The sequence below is a fragment of the Hylobates moloch genome, unplaced genomic scaffold, assembly GCF_009828535.3.
Source record: "Hylobates moloch isolate HMO894 unplaced genomic scaffold, HMol_V3 SCAFFOLD_1, whole genome shotgun sequence".
NCBI lineage: Eukaryota > Metazoa > Chordata > Mammalia > Primates > Hylobatidae > Hylobates > Hylobates moloch.
Window position 1 is genome coordinate 15,650,261 of NW_026652276.1, and position 23,863 is coordinate 15,674,123.

General features: G+C 36.0%; 1 long non-coding RNA gene across 1 annotated transcript in view; it reads right to left on the minus strand.

The window, feature by feature from the left end:
* LOC116809447 (uncharacterized) overlaps positions 1-23,863 on the minus strand; it is a 48,422-nt gene that overhangs the window by 11,923 nt on the left and 12,636 nt on the right. Inside the window, exons 2-4 of the long non-coding RNA XR_004369849.1 lie at positions 6,465-6,582; positions 3,484-3,640; positions 2,788-2,842 (exon numbers count right to left, since the gene is read on the minus strand). This is a non-coding gene — a long non-coding RNA (uncharacterized LOC116809447). The remainder of the gene's footprint in view (positions 1-2,787; positions 2,843-3,483; positions 3,641-6,464; positions 6,583-23,863) is intronic.

Sequence of the window (23,863 nt, forward strand, 5' to 3'; positions counted from 1 at the left end):
CTTGAGAACCACTGGGCTGAGAATGATACGTGGAGACCAAGAAGAGAACCCTGGCAAAAAACAAAACAATTTTAAGAGTTAGCACACAAAGAGAGGCTCGGGAAGAAGATTTGTACCACTGCAAAATGTAGGTGAATACGCACAAGCAAAACAAAAACCAGAAAAATGTCTTTAAAACTGTGGGTATTGAAAGTTTCAAGAACCAATAGTGATCAACAGTGTTAACTACTGGTACATCAAGCAACACAAACACTTCAAGATCCCTATTAAATGTGACAAGTGGCAGGCTCTTTATGATCTTGGTGACAACATCCAGATTTTGTGGTGAACTTACAAGTGAACAGAAAGTGAGGAGCTAGAAAAAACAAATGTTTTTAACTCTTTTTAAAAGGTTGAACTGTGGAAAATGTTAGTGATAAGGCAGCGAAGATCCAAGCATGATGAAAGTATTATTTTGTCCTGTTTTTTTCAGGTGAGGCTGAAAGAGATGAAGTTCAGAGGAAATAAATTGTTTTTAAGATCCATGGGAAAGGTTGATCAGGGATGAGACTGGAGAGTCAAGCCACGGGATCATGGCCCCATGCACATAAAGCCTCACCAAAAAGTCTGGAAACACAATGAAGGATTTTAAAATAGATGTTGAAGAGATCACATTTTTATTTAAGACAAACTACTCTGAAGTATTATGGTGATTGAATTAACTAAAGACGAATGACAGAAAACTAGCTATAATGCTGTTGTAGTAATATCAGTGAAAAGCGATGAACTATGTCAGTTGTGTTAGAGAAGAAGGGTGGCAACTGAAATGAACAAATACTTGGGAATGAAAATCAAGATGAACTTTCGATGGACTGGAGTTAGAAAGTGATGGAGAGAGACATGGTTAGAGAGTTCCCAGGTTTCTAACTTGAGTGATAGGATTGATATGTTACTGTTAATGAAAATAAGAAATAATGGAGGAGAAGCCAAACTAGAGGAAAGATCATTGATTCAGGGTGAGATATGTTGAAATTGTGGTTCAAAACATCTTTGCAAGTGGATATTCAAGCAGATATGTGGTAGGAGCTCAGTAGAGAGTGCTGGAATAGTTATGTATATTGGAGATTGCTTGATAAATTGTCCTGTAATAAATCAGGGCCGTAGATAAGATACATCTAGAGCGAAAAGAAAAGCAGATATCGGAGCACACATATGGGAAATTTATTCGAAGGGCAGTCAAAGGAAGAGGCATCTATAAAGAAGACTGGAATACTATGATCAGAGAGTTAGGAAAAAAAAAAAAAAAACTAAGCGATATAAGAACCACAGAGTTTAAGACTCAGTGTACCTGACAGTCAGTTGGTAGCCAATGAGTGTTAAGTTCACTTCACTTGGTGATATAAAGTGGGACTGAAAAGGACCAATAAGACCAAGAAGATCAAGTTAGAGATGAGTTCAGAAATGTCCATTTGGCACAATTGATTACCAGATATCTTACCGATCAAGTTTTTAAGTCGTGATCCAGATGGAAATAAAATTTAGTGGGGTTAAGGTAGAAAGGATTGTGTGGAAAACTCAAGACAAAATGTGTCAGTCTTTTGGACATTGTCTAAGGTGCTATTTACTCCTGAAATATTTCAAAAGGCTGATAGTAAATATTTAGGACTTAGAGTATTCTTAATAATATACATATCATGTCTTCTACATTTCTCTAAAGACTATTTCATAAGTAGGTTAGTGGAAAGTGGAACAGATTCTAACACAAGTCTAGCATGATGGTTTCATGTCACTGTGCTTTATCACAAACTGATGATCACCAGATCACTTTGGAGACATGTCTGAATATATTTTATCAAATAATGATAGCTACCATTTATAGAGGACTTACACTTTGTCACACATCATAGCCAGTATTTTAAATAGATTATGTTTCATTTAATTATCACATCACTTAACCAGTGAATACTAATAATATCATTATATTATAAATGATGAAAGTAGTTGCAGAAAAATAATCTGCCCACAGGGGCCCATCTAGGTGGTAGAGAGGTTTTGCCAAGAACTCTGATAATTGCACCTGTGATCTTACTCACTGTACCTCACTTTCTTCTGCAATTTGCACATTCTTTTTCTTTTTCTTTTTTTTTTTTTTTTTTTACACAAGCAGCATGTTATAAGCGGCAGTTTTAAAATTTAGCACAAAGGAAGTGCTTTGCAATCAATATTTTTTTCATGAAACAAAAAATAGTCAAGTTAGGAAGAGAAATAAAATGTGCTGCTCCTGCACCTTTAATTTTAGTACTCAATACAAGACAATCAAGAAGAATCAAGCAACTTATTTTGCCAGGACAAGGTAAGATTCCAAAAATCTTTCGTATTGTGGCTGGCAAAATTTGTTTGTGCATCCATTGTGAACATTTGTGTTCAGAATTTTTGAAAGCAAGTAATTTTATGCACCAGGGCTGATCTCTAGTTTTTCAGATTGGTAATTTTTCCAAAATTAAATTCTACCGATCTATGCAAACAACTACAGCTTATTTGAAACGCTATAGCAATCTTTATGGTAGTTTCAGCTTAAGTTCCAAAATTCCATTCTTACCTTTCCTAAGATGACATTGTTTAATATTTTGACATGCTTATTGAGCAGGAAGGGGTTTATCAAGAGACTGTGCCTCTCAGTATTCACTGAAAAATATTTAAATAGCATCTTCTAAATACTTATCACTCAGTTGTAGTGATAACAGTCAAATAATTAGACAAGACTGGAGTAATCCCACTGATACACATTTCACAATTCCACATAATTACCTTCAGGCATTTTTAAAAATTCCATTGCTCAGTTGATTGCTAATCCTGATAAATCCTTTGTGGAAAACAAAAATAAATAAGAAAAGAAGAAGAAAAAGAGGGAATTAAAATGTCCTTGGAAAGTGTAGGCTTTTATTATTTGTCTCCCCAGTTGCTACTTCACTCCATCATTTGCTTGATCGATCTGTCTGTCTATCTATCTTTCTATCTATCTATCTATCTATCTATCTATCTATCTATCTATCTATGCATCCATCCATCCATCTAGTCATCCATCCATCTATTAATATCATCTATGTATCAAATGCTTCCAAATACATACTATACATGATACAGTCAGAGAAAGCAGAAAGTTTAAAGATTGAGTGTGATTGTAGACATATATGTCTATTCAGAAACAAAATGGATTCAGAATCATTACAACTCTCACTGTGTAGTGAAATTGATTAGTTGCAGACGGTTTATGACAGATTCAAGCGAAGGTGGCAGGTTTCCATCAGTCACTACCTCTGTCAGCTACAGCTGACAGGCTCTACTGTGTTTCCAGGAATGGAGCTGCCACTGATTGCTTGCACTTCTGAATATGGAGTCATAACCATCATCTCACATCTTAGAGTCAATATTAAGAGAGTACTAGACATTCTTGTTCCTGAAAGGGCTACTAGAATTTCCAGGCCAGAGATGAAATGTGCTTACTTAATCTTTCTAGGATTGATTAATTTCTTCCTCTTCCAGAAAGCCTCTCCTTATTTCCTGTAGCAGGGACAATCCTGAGTGGTTCTTGAAGTCCTTTTCGTTTTCTTCCTGGGCACACAAGAGGACTAGGTTATGCAGTCTGATTGCCTTAGAGAAACTGAATTCTGGCCAATAAGATGTGTAGGGAAAATAGATTAATCATTTTTTTTTTTTTTTTTTTGAGACGGAGTCTCGCTCTGTCACCCAGGCTGGAGTGCAGTGGCGCAATCTCGGCTCACTGCAAGCTCCGCCTCCCGGGTTCACGCCATTCTCCTGCCTCAGCCTCTCCGAGTAGCTGGGACTACAGGCGCCCGCCACCACGGCTGGCTAATTTTTTGTATTTTTAGTAGAGACGGGGTTTCACCGTGGTCTCGATCTCCTGACCTCGTGATCCGCCCACCTCGGCCTCCCAAAGTGCTGGGATTACAAGCGTGAGCCACCGCGCCCGGCCAATCATTTTTTTTTTTAAACAGAGTCTCACTCTGTTGCCCAGGCTAGAGTGCAGTGGCGTGATCTCGGCTCACTGCAACCTCTGCCTCCTGGGTTCAAGCAATTCTCCTGCCTCAGCCTCCTGAGTAGCTGGGATTACAGGTGTCTGCCACCATGTCCAGCTAATTTTGTATTTTTAGTAGAGATGAGGTTTGGCCATGTTGGCCAGGCAGGTCTCAAACTTCTGACCTCAGATGATCTACCCATCTCTGCCTCCCAAAGTGCTGGGATTACAGGTGTGAGCCACCACACCTGGCCAATCAATTCTTTTACATCACAAAGTGTTAAGTTAAATATTCTTTTTTATCTTAAATAAAATGCTAAGATCTTTGATAAAAAAAGAATATGCTGTTTCTTGGCCTATTATTATTTTTAAAAAGAGATAGTTGGCCCAATCTGTGAGTCAAGGTATCTTTAGCCTTGTATAAAGGCTATGGATATACTTACAGTAACTTATTTCATATTTTTTAGCCTTGTATAAAGTATGGATATACTTATAGTAACTTATTTCATATTTTTTCTACTAAAATGATATTTCAAACCCAAATATACAAATTGTATTCTCAAACCTTTTTTTTAAAAAAAAAAAAATGATGTCCTAAAGATGGCAACAGAAGAAACTGGGGACTACTAGAGAGGAGAGATTGGGAGGGGGACAGAGGTTGAAAAAGTAACCATTGGGTGCTATGCTCAGTATATGGGTGATGGGATTAATCGTGCCCAAAACCTCAGCATTATGTAATATATCCAGATAACAAACCTGCACATGTACCACTTGAATCTAAAATAAAAGTAGAAATTATTAAAAAAAAAAAAAAAAAGATGCCCATGGCTGGAATGATATGAAAGATACAGAACACCAAGCTGGGACAGAAGACCAGAGCATGAATGTTACTTAAGTCCAAAAGAAAGAAAAGGTTCTCGTGTTGTTGTTTTGCTTAGACAAACGAAGCTCCAGAGAAAAAAGGATAATGACAGTTAAAGAGACCCCAAAGAGCAGATGGAAGCTGAATTTTACCATAAGTCAATCAACTGGGCCCTAGGTTGACCTTAGAGCTCATTAAACTCCTTTTCTGGGATCAGCTAATGGAAGACCAGTCCCGTGGCCACCATTGCCCTTCGAGAGCCAATCACGCAGCATTTCGTTGGCCTGGTGTTGTGTTGCAGAGGCATGTTGGAGGGTGACTGGTGGCAAAATGTAGTACGTAGATGATTAACAGTTTGCCATGGACTGGCCTCATGTTGAATGTGGTTAAGGGATAGGCATACGTGAAACATGGTCAAAAGCTTCCACTAAACTTCTTTTAGTTTCTTTTTTCTCAGCCTCACCTAATGTATAACATTTTAAAGCTTTCTTTGTGAAAAATAAAAATGAATTAGCAGTAAAAAAATCATGAACAGTATTTGGTGAAATTTCTAAATGTGGTTAAGAATAATTTAATTCAAATAGTAAATTTCCTGGTCTTAGATTTCTTCTTCCTTATTCTGACAACAACAACAACAAAAAAAGACCCTCAACTTTCTTCTGGGAACACATTCTTCTCATTTTTTAGCCAGTTATTGGCTGGGATGGCAGTGATGGCCAGGGTGGGGCATAGCACCCAGGCTTGGCCAATGAGAATTCCCAATCCCCCTTGTAGTATGTGCCTCATGTCTCCCACGTGGTTCCAATCACAGTGAATCTGTGTTTCTGTGCCGTATGTACTGGGAATGGATGCTGTCTTATTCTGTTGGACTTAAATTTGAGAGAATGAACATAGAAAGCTACTGCTAGCTTCTTCGCATCACATGTAGCCTAAAGAGGTAGATAACACAGAGAGATGGGTAGAGACAAGCTAAACCAAAAGAAGGAGAGAAAATTCGTCATAATTGGCATCATTTTAACACAGGGATTTCTCAATCATATGTGCCAATAAATTATCTTTTTCTTTCCGTTTGAGATTATTTTCTTGCAAGTGATTGAATAAATAGCTGAATAAATAGTGTATATTTCTCATTTTGAAAAAATAACTATACTACTGTACTGAAGCTTTTATTGACATTCTAACAGTATGTATTTGGGAAATTAATCAGGAACGTTTTTATTAGGTGTGTTTCAAGGGAGAAATTAAGTAAAATAAATAAACACTTCTTTGGAGTGCCAGTTTCGGTATATATTAAATTTTGGTATCTATTCTCAGCAAAATACATATCAATAGGTAAGTCAGTACATATCCAAGGGAATATTTCATAGTTTTTCCTGTTTTGAAAATAAATATTTGGCTGGTCAAAGGGAAACTGAATAAAAGAATTAGAAGGCCCGTCACAGTGGCTCATGCCTGTAATCCCAGCACTTTGGGAGGCTGAGGTGGGTGGATCACTTGAGGTCAAGAGTTCAAGACCAGGCTGGCCAACATGGTGAAACCCTGTCTTTACTAAAAATACAAAAATTAGCCAAATGTGATTGCATACACATGTAATCCTAGCTACGGGGGAGGCTGAGGCACGAGAATTACTTGAACCCAAGGGGTGGAGGTGGCAGTGAGCCAAGATCATGCCACTGTACTCCATGCTGGGCAACAGAGTGAGACCCTATCTCAAAAAAAATCAAAAAAAGAGTTAGAATAAATCACTGTCTATTGTGCCAGAGAGCTGTTGAAGTCATCATTCCTAGAAGAATAGACAGATGGTATTCCAAGACTTGATTTATAGCAATCATATTTAATCACAACTTAATGGTCCATAAATATATGTGCTGTTATCAGTGGAACTGTTTCAGAAAACAGACATAACCTTAAACTTGCTTTGTAAAGGATCAGCTAGTAAACACGTTAGGCTTTGCAGGTCATACAGTCTTTGTTGTAACTATTCAACTCTGCTACTGTTTTGTGAATACAGCAATAGGCAATATGCAAATGATTGACCATGACCGTGTTCTAAAAACACTTTATTTATGGACACTGAGAGCTTAATTTCATGTTTCATGCCTCTGATGAAGTGCTGTTTTCTTTTAAATTTCTGTTGATTTTTTTTAACCATATCGAAGTATAGAAAACATTCTTAGCTCTCACACTAAAACAGGTGGTCTGCCCTTTTGGCTGATTTGGCCCAAGTGCTGTAATTTGCCCACTCCTGTTATCTTAAAGGCAAGTCCAGCCTTCCATGATCCTCAGTGTCTCGGTAAACCAAAAAGTTATTTTCCTATATCTAACTTTTACTTTTTGGTAATCGATGAATCATTTGAAAATGGTCTATTTATAGTATTAAAATTCAGGTTTAGCTTTCAATTCTACATGTTTGATGACTCAAAAAGAGGTATTCTTGTTTTCTTTTTAAATATTACCACAAGAAAGTAAATGAGAAGTATAAATTGATAAGTGTTTTTTGTTTTTGTTTTTGTTTGAGATTGAGTCTTGCCCTGTCACCCAGGCTGGTGTAATCTCAGCTCACTGCAACCTCTCCTCCCCCTATCGCCCAGGCTGGAGTGCAATGGTGCAATCTCAGCTCACTGCAACCTTCGCCCTCTGGGTTCAAATGATTCTCCTGCCTCGGCCTCCCAAGTAGCTTGGACTACAGGTGCCTGCCACCACACCCAGCTAATTTTTGTATTTTTAGTAGAGATGGTGTTTCACCATGTTGGTCAGACTGGTCTCGAACTCCTGACATAAGGTGATCCACCTGCCTCAGCCTCCCAAAGTGCTGGGATTACAGGGATGAGCCACCACACCCAGCCTGATAAGTTTTTAAATTGGAAAAAAATTTATTTAATAATAGAATCATACTAGAGGATGGGTACCAAGAATTCTCTATTGTTTTTCAATATTTTAGGAATATGCATAAGGAAAACAATTAACCCAAATATTGAAAGATGTACAAAAATATGAGGGATGTCAAGAGGATATTAGTTACTAATGTTGGTTGATAGGTATTTGAGAAAGGCACAAAACAATGGAAACTTTTTTTTTGCATGAGTTCAAAAGTGGGGTATAATTTTGGCAAGTGTTGGTCTGATTGACAAGGGGCTATTTTGTTGATGGCAGCTTCTTTTATTATGATATCGAGAAAATATAGATTACTGGCATGTTTTGAACAGCATAATCTGCCTTAAATATGGTCGTTGGGAATAGGTTTACCAACAGTATTTCTCAGATAGACCTTTCTGTCTCCTGTCTTTCAGCGGGTAGGGAAGGGCCTATGTTACAAACTTTAACCTCTAAAGCAATAACTGCAGTGATAAACAAGGGTAGAGTTTAAATTTCAAAAGATTTACTGCTTGGAAAAAAAAGAAACAAAATGAAAACAAATCGCTTTTGAAGCTGACAAACAAATATCTCCTCTTTAAGTTAAATTTACCTTTGGATTTAAAAACAGAAAATGTCAGGCAAAGCACAACCGAACTTCCAATCAAAGAAGCTATTGTTTTACAAGCTGGGAAGCCTGCATTCTTGACATTCCTCTCTAAAATACACAAGACCCCTGAGACACCTTTTTGCTCCTTCCAACCTTGCATGAATTTTAAATAAAACTGAAATCTCTTTAAAGCATAGGCTTAGGATATTTACATGTAAACAGATAATATTCCGAGATTTATGTCCTGTAGATGCAGGTATGATTGGAAATAAGATTTTTATTTACATTTATACTAGAAATGATAAGAAATGGATCATCATATTTTCCCAGACTAGAAGTTACCCACAATTCCAAAAAAAAAAGAGAAATATGATGTATTGTTAACTTCAGAAAAAGACAGATGATTTGCTTAAGTTCCTTATAGATTCTGGATATTAGACCTTTGTCAGATGCATAGTTTGCAAATATTTTCTCCCATTCTCTAGGTTGTCTGTTTACTCTGTTGATAGTTTCTTTTGTTGGACAGAAGCCCTTTCATTTAATTGGGTCCCATTTGTTGTTTTTTTTGTTTCTGTTGCAATTGCTTTTGGAGAGTTTCTCGTGAAATCTTTGCCAAGGTCTATGTCCAGGATGGTATTTCCTAGGTTTTCCTCTAGGGTTTTTATTGTTTTTGTTCTTATATTTAAGTCTTTAATACATCTTGGATTGATGTTTGCATATAGTGAAAGGAAGGGGTACAATTTTAATCTTCTACATGTGGCTAGCCGGTTATGCCAGCATTATTTATTGAATAGGGAGTCTTTTCCCTATTGCTTGCTATTGTTGACTTTTTCAAAGATCAGATGGTTGTAGGTGTGCAGTTTTATTTCTGGGTTCTCTAACCCATTTCATTGGTCAATGTGTCTGTTTTTGTATTAGTACCATGCTGTTTTGGTTACTGCAGCCTTGTATTATAGTTTAAAGCCAGGTGGTGTGATGCCTCCTGCTTTGATATTTTTGTTTAGAATTGCTTTGGCTATTCGGGCTCTTTTTAGGTTTCATATGAATTTTAAAATAGATTTTTCTAACTCTGTAAAAACATGATGTTAGTAGTTTGATAAGAATAACATTGAATCTGTACATCACTTTGGGCAATACGGCTATTTTAACAATATTGATTCTTCCTATCCATAAGCATGGAATGTTTTTCCATCTGTTTGTGTCATCTCTGATTTCTTTCAGCAGCATTTTGTAATGCTCATTGTAGGGATCTTTCACCTTGTTGATTAGCTGAATTCCTAGGTATTTTATTCTTTTTGTAGTTATTGTGAATGGGATTAAATTCTTGATTTGGCTTGGATGTTACTGCTGTATAGAAATATTACTGATCTTTTACATTGATTTTGTGTCCTGAAATTTTACTGAAGTTTATAAGTCTGCAGGAGGCTTTGGGCAGAGACTATGGGGTTTTCTAGGTATAGAATCGTATCATATGTGAAGAGAGATAGTTTGGCTTCCTCTTTTCCTATTTGGATACCTTTTATTTCTTTCTCTTGCCTGATTACTCTGACTAGGACTTTCAGTACTATGTTAAATAGGAGTGGTGACAGTGGGCATTGTTATTCTTGTTCTCGTGCTCAAGGAGAATGCGTCCAGCTTTTGCCTGTTCAGTATGATATTGGCTGTGCGTTTGTCATAGACAGCTCTTATTATTCTGAACTAGGTTCCTTCAGTGCCCAGTCTGTTGAAGGTTTTTAACATGAAGGGATGTTGAGTTTTATTAAAAGCCTTTTCTCAGAGAACTTAAAGCAGAATAACCATTCAATCCAGCAATCCCATTACCCAAAGGAATATAAATTACTCTACCAAAAAGACACATGCACTTACATGTTCATCACAGCACTATTCCCAGTAGCAAAGACATGGAATCAACCACGATGCCCAACAACAGTGAACTGGGTAAAGAAAATATGGTTCACAGCCATAAAAAATAGAGGAAAATCAGTCCTTTGCAGCAACATGGATGCAGCTGGAGGTCATTATCCTAAGTGAATTATCGCTGGAATGGAAAACCAATGCATATTCTCTCTTATAAGTGAGAGCTACACATTGAGTGCACATGGACACAAAGAGAGGAATGAGACACATCAGGGTCTACTTGAGGGTAGAGGCTAAGGGGAGTGTGAGGGTCAAAAAACTGCCTATCAGTTACTGTGTTCACAACCTGAGTGATGAAATAATTTGTACGCCAAACCTCAGCTACATGTAATTTACCTATGTAACACACCTACACACATACCCCCCTGAACCAAAAAGTTGAAAAAGAAAAAAATAAATTATATAAAAATGGAATATGGCAATTGTAAATAAGTGGTACTGCAAAAAGCAATAGAAATTAGAAAGGAATCAATGTGGACTGTGCATTTAGATAAAACATAGCTGAAGCAATGGGTTTGAGCCAGACCAGATGGGTAGGCAAAGTTTATATTGCAAGGGAAAGAAATGAGGACGCTTTCTGGACAAGAACAAACCTGGGAATGAACACTAGGAACTGACTGGGGATCTGGGATAAAGCAAATTAAACACAGAAGAAGTTTTGTACAGCTGAGAAAAAAGACAAAAATCAGTATAAGCTTTATTTGGAAAGTATAGGATTTGTGGAGTGTAACCATAATGCCACTTAATTTTGTATTCTGTCTCTTTAAAATTCATTGGAGGGATTTCTTTCTCTGCCTAAGCTATATCTTGGGGCATGAGATGACTATGCAAATAAGTACCATGGATTCTTAAGTCACCAAACAGAATCTTCGTTCAGAAATTAGAATGTCCAAATGCATTTAATATGCAAAACTCCAAACTTGATTAAAGTTAAATTTTCTCACCTCCTCCAGTTGGAGCCTGCCTCAAACAGGAAGCCAGGAATGGAGATGTGGTCCTCATGACCTCCATCTCTCTTTCCCCATCGTACTGAGACTGGGTTCTGATCCACCCTAGCAGTAGGAGTGTGGTGGGAACTAAGGGCAAAAAATAAAGGTGAAAGGAAGGTATCCCTTGACCAGCTTTGCTGTATGATGGTGTTGCACTCCCTGGGCCTGGCAACTGTTTCAAGCTGCGTCTTGCTTTGTAAATGTCTACCTGGTTTATGCAGAGGTTTCCATGAAAAAAAAAATGACTGCACTGCAATGATGCAGACTACCACCTTCCATTCACCCCTCGTGACTGCCCACCCCTCACAGACTGTCCCTGTTGAATCTCGTTACACATCTAGTTGTTCATGACCTAGGATATTTATTCTGGGGTGAGCGTGTGGTGGGATTGCTCACCAGTAACTCGGAGATTACTATAAGGGAAGTAAAATCCAGTTCTTAACCTCTCTCTCCTGAGCCAAGGTTTCTACAGACTGACAGGAGGCCTAGGAAGGGTCTTAGGTCTATTTTGAGCCTCCATCCTCGACTAAGTTATATATTTAGACATATTTAAAAACATAATAAGTCATAATAATATTTGACGTATTTTAAAAACACATCTTAAGATGATTTTAAATGTCATTGTTTTTAGATGCCATTGTTGCATCTAGACTTTTGGTAATAGGAAAAACCATCTTTGAAATTGACTGGGTTCATCACAGTGATCTGAATGTGTCTATATCTGTGTACTGAGATCACACACACACAAACCCTGAAGGAATGAGGGGAGTGACTTTGCCTAATGAATACAAATTTAGAATAAGGCAAACATTCTTAAGCTTTTTGTGCTATGGACTTTGCAATATGGTAAAGCCTATAGACCTCTTTCTGAGAAAAAAAAAAAAAAGTTTTTTAAATGCATAAAATAAAATGCACGTGGTCCCAAAGGAAATAAATTATATTAAGTATAGTTATAAAATAATTAAAAAGTGATACAGTAATGTCTGTTTCTCTTTTTTCTTTTTTTTTTTTTTTGTTTTGCCTTCACTTGGCATGAACAAAATGTGTTTCTTTATTATATAATAAGAGTTAGTGTCAGGGCCAAGAACATTATATTTTTGAAGTATTGGTCCACGAAAATGGTATTCCATAATATCTCCTACAATTGAAATGTGATATGTGATATGACATACATGATTTCCGTTGGTGACGCAGTTGGAGGTGTTGCAAATACTGCTGCAGTTTGTTTCATAAATTCCTAGTTAAGTGCCAAATGTCAGAGAACAGGGAAAACAAAGGTTTCTGAATTCCATCCTGGATAAAAAGCAATCTGCTTGCATATTGTCACTACCTGTTTCAGTGAAATATTGCTAGTCGCTCCACTGAGGAGGTTTAGTCCATAGTATTTAATGAAAGATTTACCCTTTCCTTGAATCTTCTGTTTATTGATTCCTCCCATCCCTTCTTTTCCCCTGGTAGATTGTCACAGTCTGTTTACAATGCTCAGTTGGGCCTGGCTTCCCTCATCAGCAACGCGTGGTCCCTAGCTATTGAAAAATATTACCATTTCATAGGACAGCAGTTTTTTGTTTTCTCTTAGCACTTTCCTGTGCATTGGGGCACTCGTCTACACTGGATATGACTTTTGAAAGAACAGGAAGGGATCTATCAGGACTAACAGTTTTCCTTTTGCCTAATAAGGTAATGATGACACCAAAAATAAAATCCCTCTCTTCCCTCTGGAAATGCAGGCCTCCTGATGGGATTTCTACTTTGCCTCTTCAGCAGTGTGAAATGACCCAGGGAAAGACTTAATAAGTAGATGTCAGCCCCAGTGTAAGCAGAAAAAAAAAAATGATGAATGGACCACTAGGCAACCCTATCCCAGCACAGTTTGGCCGTGGACTTTGCATTAGATTCTACAGTTTTTCTGTCTTAAATATCGTCAGGGATTCTCAAGTAGTTTCAGCCTGAGGCTATTACTCCTAATAATTGAGACTGATGAAAGGTCGTGGTATTTTTACAGCTTAGCTGTGGCACGCTATATATCACTTTGCTTCTGTCAAAGAAAATATTATACACTTCACTGGGAAAAGGTTTGATCCTGAGTTTTTCCTCTGCACGTTGTCTACAATGTATTTACTCGGGTTTACCTATAAATTTTACATTTAAAATGTTCCAGAAAATTGCCTGGTGCCAGAATGAGATCATTCAGGTAGAAAGCAAATGTTTCAGGATCATTAGGAAATTAATTACATGAAGTGATTGACACGTTCCAACTAGAGAGGAAGTGTTTCATACAGCCGTGCTTGTTTGAATACAACACGACAGATCCCTTGTGAAAAGCTGCTTACTGTGCTAAAATAGGAAAAGGGACTTAGGAGGAAAATCAACGGTGTTAGAAAATTATCTAGTCAGGGAGTTTCAGCTCTGTGGTGATTAATTTTCTTTTCTAGTTATGCCTAGTTATTGGTGGTTTCTGAGTTTCTAAATAAAGGCTGACACCCCAGTCATAAGTGCCTTGGAAATTTGTTGTTGTTGTTTTTAATCAGGAAAACGTTTTATTATTTGGTGGTGGGGGGATGGGGGGTGTACAAATTGAGGTGACTAGTAATAAAAAGAACAACTTCTTTATGATAAAGGAAATAGCACATATTAAAACCCAGAAAATCTGTCTGAAGTATTCAGAGGAAAATTCGTAGTGTCAAATTCTGTATAAGTTGAATAACCCATACAGAAAAATAGAAAACATGTTAAGTAAGCCTGTAACTGAAGAATCCTCTCAAAGTCTTAAGGAGCATAAGAAAAAGTACCAATAAAAAGTAAAAATAAATATAGTTTTTTAAAAAAGATATACTGGGTTTAATATATCTTAAAATTATTTACTTATGAAAAATTTTGCAAATATTATACATTTCAATTTTTAAGAAAGTTTTTAAGTAGAAAAAAAATCTAAATAACCAGACATACAACGCTATAAAAGTTTCCAGTACCTGCTATAATGGTGAATTTGAATGGACTGCACACTTTATTCTTCAGAATTAATCCTAGAGAAACTACAGAAGCTCAAGGAAAGCATAGGTTAAGGAAAATAACAATAATTAAGAAAATAAAACAAGTTGAGATTGAAGACTACCAAGAAACAGTCTCTGTGTGGAGAGGGCTGTGGTGTGTCTGCAGCAGGGGCACAGGATAATAGGAGGCAGATAAAGGTGAGTAGTTTGGGGAAAGCTGTTTTAGTTTTGTTTTTCCCTTTCTGTGTCACCTTGGCATAACCAGTTTCTTTGCCATGAAAAATATAGGACAGCCCAGGCCACGGAAGCTATCAGACGGTAGGTTTGCAGATGATAGTGGGTCTGGACTGCTGCTGCTCTCCAGCCTTCGTTTTTTGTGTCCTCTTCCTCCAACCTTCCCAATAAACTAAACAGGAAATTGCTTATTTAAAGTGGTTTAAAAGTGGATCTTTGACTAGGACACTTAGGTAGTGGTTAAGATGATGCTGTGGGGCCTGGGTTTCTCTGCCCTGGGGCATGTCCCTTCCCCTCTTTATAAACACAATGGAGAGACGCAGGCAAGGGCCTAGCCTTTGGGTCTACCCCAAGACATGTTATCAGGAATACCAAAATTAATAGACACCTGTGGAGTACGATCATTAACCAGACAAATATTCAGATGTATATACATATGTATGTGTGTGTATAAATATACACATATAAAATAGAATGGAATTTTGGAACGAGTAAACCAAGAAATATAACAAATATACACAAAGAGATAAGAGAAAATAGATACGTGTGTGTGTGTGTGTGTGTGTGTGTGTGTGTGTGTGTGTGTGTAATCTCCCTCTGACTTTATTAGGAATAAAATATAATACATAAAGAACACATAGAAGGGATAAACACCAGGATGGATACAGCTAAAGAAAAAGCTGGGAATTAGCCAGCTGAAAAGTCACATGGAAAAACTCCATGGGAACAGAAACTGATGAAGAAAAATAAAATAATAAGCCAGGCTAGAAGATGGAGAATCAACATATAGTGATGGGAGTCTCAGAAGAGAAGGGAAAAAACAGAAAAGAGAACGTGTCTTTAGAAATAATGAAGATACAGTTTAAAAATTTCAAACAGATTACATATCTTGCATTAAAAAGGCTTTTAGAGTATCAATTTGGAGAGAATTGAAAACCTACATCTTGACATATTGCAGCAATATTTTAAAACATTGGAGGGAAATAAATCATTCTAAAAGTATCTATAGAGGAAGAATAAATCACAGCAAAATAATAATCAGATTGATGCCAAATTTTTCAGTACCAATGCTGGATATAAAATAGAAACATGGAGATATTTTTAAATTATGAAGAAAAACAAATTCTACCTCACTTTTGTTTCAAGCCAAATTATTATTTAAATATGCGTGTAATCTGTTATAATAGCATAAAATACCTCAGAATGTTTACTACACAGTCTAAGAGGAAATATTGAGATTAAAAAAAGAAATCAATGAGTAGCGGATGCCATAACATATGGGAAATATGTTTGAATAACTTGGCAAAGATTATTGTGGTTTAATAATCCTATAATAGATAGCCAGAAGCATTGAGATAATTTCAAAAGAACAAATCCTCCAAATAGTCCTGAACCAGGTTGAATGATGGACTTATTCACCAAATTTCTGAATAATTGGTATTTATAAATATAACCTACTTTTTTCAATAACGTAGAGAAATATCTCAAGTGGACCTATCAATTTATTTTATAAATAAAAGTTTAAAATAAAATGTAATAAATAGAGTAAAATAAAAGATGACAACTAATCTCTATTTTAAATATTGGTATAAATATTACATCTAAAATATTGAATATAATATTTTGAAATAGGAATAGCAAAGAGAATTTATGACGGGAATGTAACTATAAAGTAATATTTGGTTATAGAAAACTATAGTTCATTTAAATAGGCTAATTAAGGAAAAACTCTTAAGTGTCACTGGAAAGATAACTGATATAATTCTACTCATATTTGTTATTAAAAATAAAACCTTTAAAATAAGTATAAAAATGGTTAAGTATTGGTTTGTTATTTGAACTAGGAGCCAGGAGACTTCTAGTTGGGATAATGTAATTTCAGATATGCAAGGACCCCATCTGCACGAGACATGTAGCATAATAGTAAAACATAAAAAGAAGAAATGACTATATATATGAGCCACAAGTAAAAGTTAAATATTTCTGTGGATGAAAAAAGATAAAATGAACTTAAAGCTTCAAGCATACAGGGATTCTGAAATGATACATGTGGCATTACCAGAATAAATATTGTTCACCGAGGCAGTCTCTTTACTGAAAACTGAGGGCTGAGGAAGCTCATCTCCTTGAAAAGAGGTTCAAAAAAACAAGCTAAGTCTAACTAGAGCCTGAAGCTACACTGTAGTTATAATTATAAACCAGGGACGTCAAAGGAGCAGGCATCACCTAGCAACCAAGACTTGGGTCAAGCTGCCCTCTGGTTTCATGAGTTGATCAACATTGTTCTCAGTATCGCTGTGGGAAAGGTCTCAATAGCCAGCATAAGATCTAGCCCCAGACTGCTATCCAACTTCAGGCAACTGTGAAAAATTGTTAAAGGAAAAAACAAAAGAGTGGGGTGAAAGTATGGAGGAAGAAAAGGAGAACGAAAATTTCCATTTAATATCAGTCTGCAACCTAAGCTATTAAAACACGGAAAGTAAACTAATGCTAAGACAGACAACCAACAATTTGAAGGTTAATTCACCCCAAGGAAAATGAAAACAATAGAATGTGCAAAAATAACTTTAAAATGAGTGTGCTTTAAATCCTGTAATGAATAAAGAACTTAGAATGCAGTAAATGAACAAGAATTTATGAAGCAAACATGGGTAGATATAAGATACCCAGGGGTTGTTAAAATGAGAAAGACTGGAAATTTTAAAAAACCGTAATTTAAAATAAAATCTCAATATATGGAATACTCTCAAGATAGCAGCAAGGAGATTTGGAGAACTGAAAAATAGTAACAAAGAATTCATCTAGAAGGTGGGGCACAGAAATAAAGCAGGATTTCTCATCAGCATTTTTGTCACTTGGGGCTAAATAATTATTTGATGTGGGGAGTGTCCTGTACATTGCAGAGTTTTAGCAGCATCTATAACCTCTACCCACTACATGCCCGTAGCACCCCCTCCCCAGTTGCGACAACCAAAACTGGATTGTCCAATGTCCAGGTGACTGCCCCTCGCCCAGTTAGAACCACTGAAATAAAGAGATAAAAGTATTCAAAAAGCAGTTAAAAGACATGAAATTAAGATGGGAAACCACAACAAAGTTTTAGAAGTTGCTCCACCAGAAGATTCTAGAAGGAATGGCAGAAGAGGAATATTGGCAGACATTTTCTGTAATTAAAGAAAAACGTAAGCCCTTAGATTAAAATAGATTCCATCTAGAGAAGAATAAATACAAATAAATCTAAACTTCACACCAGACTAAACTATAGATCATTGAGTATACACAAGTAATAGTAATGTTATAGAAAAGCATAATGGATTTCCTAAAAAACTGTTAGAATCAGATGCAGCAAGCTTCTCATTAACAAAGTTTTCCAAATGACAAAGGGACTGTAATCCACAAATTGTATGTAGTGCTAAACTATTAATTAGAGAAAGATAGATAGATAGATAGATAGATAGATAGATAGATAGATAGATAGATAGATAGATAGAGGTTTTTTTTTCAGGCATATAAAGAGTAGAGAGTCACTACCTACTGGTCTTTTTTTCTTTCTTTTTTTTTTTTTTTGAGACGGAGTCTCACTGCAAGCTCTGCCTCCCGGGTTTTATACCATTCTCCTGCCTCAGCCTCCCGAGTAGCTGGGACTACAGGCATCCGCCACCATGCCCGGCTAATCTTTTGTATTTTTAGTAGAGATGGGGTTTCACCGTGTTAGCCAGGATGGTCTCAATCTCCTGACCTCGTGATCCACCCACCTTGGCCTCCCAAAGTGCTGGGATTATAGGCGTGAGCCATCACGCCCAGCCCCTACTGGTCTTTTCTAACACAAATACCAAAAAGAAAAATCAGAGAAAAGGAGGTAAGCAAACATATTGGTAAACCATATTTATAAATGTCACCAATGATGTTAAAATAATTCATCTTGATCAATTTTGCATTTAGCATTCTGACAATAATAACAGAAATAAACTTTTCAAGAAAATGTGTAAAAGGAGCAGTCTGAGAAACAGATTAAGGAAAAGAATCAAAATACTGAATAGATTTTGTTGGAATACTTTAAGTGTGTATTTAAAATTGGTAGGGAAACCAAATACTAAAAAATATAATTTTTATCTTGAAACAAAAAAGAAATAAAAGAAATATTAATCAAATAGATACTAGGAAGGTAGAAAATGAAAGAGGTAGTAAAAAGAAAACACACCATAAAATGGTGAGAATAATTTCAAAGTACTAGTTATCATACTAAATATTGTCCTAATCTATTGAATGGCAAAGATTATCTGGATTAAATACATTAAAGAATAGTCAGCTTTGTACTTAATGGTCAACCACTAGCCGTGTTCTTCTGAAAGAGAAAAGGTTATCAATACCAAAGCTGCTATTTAATATTTTGTATATACTGGTGGTATTTTTTAGGAAAAAAAGATAGCAATACTAGCATTACTATTTAATATTGTTTTGCAAGTTCTAGATAATGCATTAAAATCTATGAAATATATATGTGTGCTTAATAAATGGTAAGAACAGTATTGTCAGTTGATAATATTATTTTTATAGGAACTATATTTAAATCAAAAAACCCTAAAATCTTAGAACTAACAAAATCTATTAAATGCTCCAGACTCAAGTATTATTTTAAGATAGAAATCATTTCCCAGTCATAACCACTTTGAAAATGTGATGGAAAACAGTTCCACTAATAAAACTGAAATTTAAAAAATATACTTAGGAAAAGTGATTTTACTTAAGTATATTTTATTCAAAAACGTAAGGCCCACAAGACTTTGTCTTACACCTTAGGTACCAGCTTGGCCACAGGGAGGTAGCCACAAAAAGGCTTTTGGGGTCCTTGATTCCAGGACTTGGCTCTAAGATGGGACTTTTGGACCTGTGCTGAGCCAGAGGGGAACACAGTGCTCTGAAAGATGGGCTCCAGGCCAGGCCACCTAAACAATCGTAAAATTTATATGGAACCACAAAAGATCCAGAATAGCCAAAGCTATCCTAAGCAAAAAAACAAAAAACAAAATTGGAAGAACTATATTACCTAACTTCAGATTATGCTACAGAACTACAGTAACCAAACCAGCATGGTACTGGTATAAAAACAGACACATAGACAAATGGAACAGAATAGAGAACCCAGAAACATCTCATGTACACTTACTATGTACCTAAAAATATTAAAAATGGAAAATTGAAAAACTCATCCTATATGAACCAAACCAAACCAAAGGAAATATTTAATATAAAATATTAAAAGCCTTAACTACATGGAGAATGTTGTCAAGACAATAATACATGATTATCAAATAAGAATTTAGAAACTTTTAATGTAAATAAAAATGTAATAATCTGATGAATTTATTCCAAAAATAATCTGAAAGTATCAAAAGATGAGGTCACAAAAGCAATTCTGGGTGTTAAACTAGTAACTTTCTTATTTACCAACAATAACAAGTAGGAAATATAGTGAAACCATTATATTTGCAGTCCACACAAGGAATGTACATAAGAAAAATATATGGGGTAAAAATGTGAAACAACCTACAAACTTTGGTTGAGAACTAATAAAAAATCATAATGAAGAGTGAAAGATGATTATTGTCAAGAATCTAATTACTTTAAAAATTATTAATATATTTGCTATGTTTGAACATCCCAACTCAAAGATTGATAATATATCTACATAAAAAACGATTATATAACTTAAAAAAATCACAAAGTTGTTGTTGTTGTTGTTGTTTGTTTGTTTGTTTTTTGTTTGAGTTGGAGTCTTGCTCTATAGCCCAGGCTGGAAAGTGCAGTGGCACAATCTCGGCTTACTGCAACCTCTGCCTCCTGGTTAAAGGAATTCTCCTGCCTCAGCCTCATGAGTAGCTGGGACTACAGGCACGTGCCACTACGCCTGGTTAATTTTTGTATTTTTAGTAGAGACGGGCTTTCACTATGTTGGCCAAGCTGGTCTTGAACTCCTGACCTCATGATCTGCCTGCCTCAGCCTCCCAAAGTGCTGGGATTACAGGTGTGAGCCACTGCACTGGTCTACAAAGTTTTTCATATATAAACCTATTTCTTATATGTGGTTTGTATCCTGAATTCCAACCTGTTAGCACTGTCCACACAAAAAAAGGTGGGAATAGATCCTCTCTCCCATTCTGCTAGTTTCCTTTTTTCCCATCCTGTTTTATGATGAAAATTTGCAAACATGTAGAAAAGTTGAGAGAATTTCAGAAGGGACACTCATATGCCCACTAACTTAATTAACATTTTGCTATACTTGTTTTTAATCACACATCTATCTCTCCTTCCTTTTCTGAAAATGTATTTGAAAATAAGTTGTAGACTTTAGTACATGTTATAAATACTTCAGCATACGTATCATTAGAGTTCAATATTTATGAGTTTTCTTCTTTTCAAGTAATATTTACATACAATAAAATACTCAAATCATGTGATCACTTGATTACCTGAGAAAACCAACCTGCCGTTAATAAACAAACCATGACTGTCACTCGAGAAAGTTCCTTCATGTTCCTTCCCAATAAATCCTTACCCCCATTTCCACAGAAGCATTCATTGTTCTGATTGTTTTACACCATGAATTAATTTTGCCTGATCTAGAAGTTTATATAGGTAGAATCATAGTGTATGTTAGTGGGTAAGACTTCTTTCAATCCATATAAGGCTTTTGCAATTCATCCATGTTATTGTATATATCAGTAATTTATTCTTTTTATTGCTGTCTAATATCCCACTGTAAAAATGACGCATATTTTATTTATCCAATCTCCTATTGCTGGGTATCTAGGCTGTTTCATTTTGGGCGTTATTATAAATATAGCTCCGATAAATGATTTTGTACAAGCCTGTTTGTGGAAATACGTTTCTTTGGAATCATCAAGTCTTACGCTACAGGTTGATCCACTTTTTTAAGATGCTAAGGGAGCTTTTTCTAAAATTGCAGCATTTTCACTGCCGTCAACAATATGTGAAAGTTCTGGTTGCCACAAGTCTTCATCAACATTTAACAGTAATTCTCTTTTGATTTTAGCTACTTTAGTGGGTATTTGGTATCTCATTGGGGTTTCAATTTGAATTTTCCTAATATCTAATAATATTCAGTGCCTTTTCATGTGCTTATTGGTTATTTATAAATTAGCCTCTGTTGTGCATATGTTCAAATCCTTTTTCCATTTTTTCTCTTTATGATTGCCTTATAAACTTTATTATTTTTTGTTACTGAAAATGTATGCTAGTTACCAGTCCTAAGTCAGGTGTGTAAACTTCAAGTATGTCTCAGTCTACAGCTTGCCTGTTCATTTACTTGATGTCTTTAGATGAACCAAAGTTGCTAATTTTTAAAAAATACAATTTATATGTATTTTTATTTCATTGATATTGTTTTCTATGGTTTTTAAAGAAACTTTTGTCTATTTGGAATCCACAAAAATATACTATTTTTTAAAGCTTATAGTTTTAGCTATTATGTTGAGATGGATTCGAGAATCCATCTCAAATTAATGTTTGTACCTGGTGTGAGATAGAGGTCAAAGTTTGTTTATTTTTTAATTTGCATAGCTAGTTGTTCCAGGATCATTTGTTTAAAAGCTATTCCTTTTCTTATAGGATCGTTGTGTCCCTTTGGTGAATATCAAATGATCATATACTGTGAATATATATCTGGGCTCTCTATTTTATTTCATTGATGTATTTGTTGATTCTTTGCCAGCGCTACAGTTTTTATTTTGGTGACCTTATAGTAAGTCTTGAAATAGGGTTGAATAAAAGACTTTTGAGTTAATTGTTAGTTAAAATACATACAGTATATAAAAAACATAATGAAGGAATCATGTTCAGTTAATGTATTTCTTTTTTTTTTTTTTTAATTATACTTCAGGGTTTTAGGGTACATGTGCACAATGTGCAGGTTTGTTACATATGTATCCATGTGCCATGTTGATTTCCTGCACCCATTAACTCGTCCTTTAGCATTAGATGTATCTCCTAATGCTGTCCCTCCCCCCACGCCTCTCACGACAACAGTCCCCGGAGTGTGATGTTCCCCTTCCTGTGTCCATGAGTTCTCATTGTTCAATTCCCACCTATGAGTGAGAACATGCGGTGTTTGGTTTTTTGTCCTTGCGATAGTTTACTGAGAATGATGTTTTCCAGTTTCATCCATGTCCCTACAAAGGACACGAACTCATCATTTTTTATGGCTGCATAGTATTCCATGGTGTATATGTGCCACATTTTCTTAATCCAGTCTATCGTTGTTGGACATTTGGGTTGGTTCCAAGTCTTTGCTATTGTGAATAGTGCCGCAATAAACATACGTGTGCATGTGTCTTTATAGCAGCATGATTTATAGTCCTTTGGGTATATACCCAGTAATGGGATGGCTGGGTCAAATGGTATTTCTAGTTCGAGATCCCTGAGGAATCGCCACACTGACTTCCACAATGGTTGAACTAGTTTACAGTCCCACCAACAGTGTAAAAGTGTTCCTATTTCTCCACATCCTCTCCAGCACCTGTTGTTTCCTGATTTTTTAATGATGGCCATTCTAACTGGTGTGAGATGGTATCTCACTGTGGTTTTGATTTGCATTTCTCTGATGGCCAGTGATGATGAGCATTTCTTCATGTGTTTTTTGGCTGCATAAATGTCTTCTTTTGAGAAGTGTCTGTTCATGTCCTCTGCCCACTTTTTGATGGGTTTGTTTGTTTGTTTCTTGTAAATTTGTTTGAGTTCATTGTAGATTCTGGATATTAGCCCTTTGTCAGATGAGTAGGTTGCAAAAATTTTCTCCCATTCTGTAGGTTGCCTGTTCACTCTGATGATAGTTTCTTTTGCTGTGCAGAAGCTCTTTAGTTTAATGAGATCCCATTTGTCGATTTTGGCTTTTGTTGCCATTGCTTTTGGTGTTTTAGACATGAAGTCCTTGCCCACGCCTATGTCCTGAATGGTATTGCCTAGGTTTTCTTGTAGGATTTTAATGGTTTTAGGTCTAACATTTAAGTCTTTAATCCATCTTGAATTAATTTTTGTATAAGGTGTAAGGAAGGGATCCAGTTTCAGCTTTCTACATATGGCTAGCCAGTTTTCCCAGCACCATTTATTAAATAGGGAATCCTTTCCCCATTTCTTGTTTTTGTCAGGTTTGTCAAAGATCAGATAGTTGTAGCTATGCGGCATCATTTCTGAGGGCTCTGTTCTGTTCCATTGATCTATGTCTCTGTTGTGGTACCAGTACCATGCTGTTTTGGTTACTGTAGCCTTGTAGTATAGTTTAAAGTCAGGTAGCGTGATGCCTCCAGCTTTGTTCTTTTGGCTTAGGATTGACTTGGCGATGCGGGCTCTTTTTTGGTTCCATATGAACTTTAA